The sequence below is a fragment of the Aquarana catesbeiana genome, linkage group LG10, assembly GCF_042186555.1.
Source record: "Aquarana catesbeiana isolate 2022-GZ linkage group LG10, ASM4218655v1, whole genome shotgun sequence".
Classification (NCBI taxonomy): domain Eukaryota; kingdom Metazoa; phylum Chordata; class Amphibia; order Anura; family Ranidae; genus Aquarana; species Aquarana catesbeiana.
Window position 1 is genome coordinate 145398704 of NC_133333.1, and position 1646 is coordinate 145400349.

A 1646-nucleotide genomic window follows, 5' to 3' on the forward strand; every position below is an offset into this window, starting at 1 on the left:
GCCAGCCACCCCATATGGGAGCTAACTGTGGCTTGACTGAGGCATAGCCTCCGCCTACCTCTGTTTTAACAGCAGTATTAACCAGGTTAAATCTGTTAGCGTTCTTGTAACAACAGCGTATAGTTAGAAACTAGTAAAAGGAACTAAAGTGTATATAATACAGGATCATTTCAGAGGCCATATGGAAAGGGATGGTCATGGGTGTTTTTTAAGAAAAAATAAAAATCAGCAGATGTGGTGTCAATCATTTATTTTTTTTTTTCTTTTCTTTTTTTTTTTTTCACCAGATTAGCAAGCCCAGCTTTAGCTAGGCATCAAAAAATTCTCTGAAACTCATAGTTCCCCTCCACGGAAATCTTTAGTAAAAGGCGAAAGATTTATTCGATCTGAAGAGAAACCAGAGTATCAATCATTTATGATAATTATCATACCACTTTATCCAACCTTGCCAACGTAGAAAAAATGCGTCGTACTTTCCATGAATGGATGCTAGCATCTTTTCGTAAGTGTAATGCAAAGACAATGTAGTTATCGCCTCTTCTATGTCTGGAGGGTGCATCGATCTCCATTTTCTTAGTATTACTAGTTTGGCCGCTAGGAATAAGTGAACAGTAAATTGTCTATGTAGTGGTGGGATGTCTTCTATACCTATGTTTAGGATAGCTAAAGATGAAGGATTCCGTATAGTTAAATTCGTTATTTGATGTAGAATTGTGAGGATGTGAGACCAATATGTCTTCAGGTGTGTACATCCCCATAGGATGTGATAGATAGTGCCGGTTTGCCCACAATTTCTCCAACAGGTGGATGGTGTGGAGCAATTGAATTTAGCTAGACGATATGGTGTTAAATACCAACGCTGCATGATCTTATGTGAGAGTTCCCATATGTTGGTGCTATTGGTAGCCGAGTGGATATATTGTATTGCTTTGTGCCATTGTTGTGGGGAAAAGGTATCTTTAAGATCTCTTTCCCATGCTAGCATGGAATTTGTTTTGTTGAATATGTTTTTGTCATGGAGATAAGTGTAAAATAACGATATACCTCCTTTGCGAGGAACTTTGGCTGTGAGATATACGTGAATTTGCCAGAATAACTTATAATTGACGTTATGTTTTTTGAGGTAAGTAGCAATTCTAAAGTGTTGAAAACGTTCCGAAGAAGGCAGATTATAAGTCGTTTGTAGAGTGTCAAACGAACTGACTTTAGTATCGGAATGTAAGTCCGAAATCCAATGTATTCCCTTCGCTGTCCATCTATTCAAGGGTATGTCTGAGATCAATAAAGCCAATGTTGACAGAGGGATCGACAAGGATATAGTAGGAGAGGATCTGGATTTAGTTGTTATCAGTGTTTTCCATGAGTTTAGTGTTGCTAGAGTCGGGAGAGAGATGTCAGAGGGTTTAGACTGTAGGTGCATAGAAGCTAACAAGTAATCATAGATGCTTCCTCCTGGTATGTTAGTTTGTTCAATTGAACACCAAAGAGGCTGTTGGGGATGGGGGAACCACCCTCTTAGTTGTGCTAGGATTGCAGCTAGATGGTAGTCAGCAAAAATTGGGAGACCAACCCCTCCTGCTGTTTTTGTTTTACGGAGTTTGGTTAGAGCACTTCTGGCTTTTTTGCCATCCCATAAATATCTAGAA

General features: G+C 39.1%; 1 non-coding gene across 1 annotated transcript; it reads right to left on the minus strand.

Moving 5' to 3' along the window:
- Positions 1-294: 294 nt before the first annotated feature.
- LOC141111551 (U5 spliceosomal RNA) lies at positions 295-406 on the minus strand. The gene has a single exon (XR_012236441.1). It is a non-coding gene; the product is annotated as a U5 spliceosomal RNA (small nuclear RNA).
- Between the last annotated feature and the right edge of the window lie 1240 nt (positions 407-1646).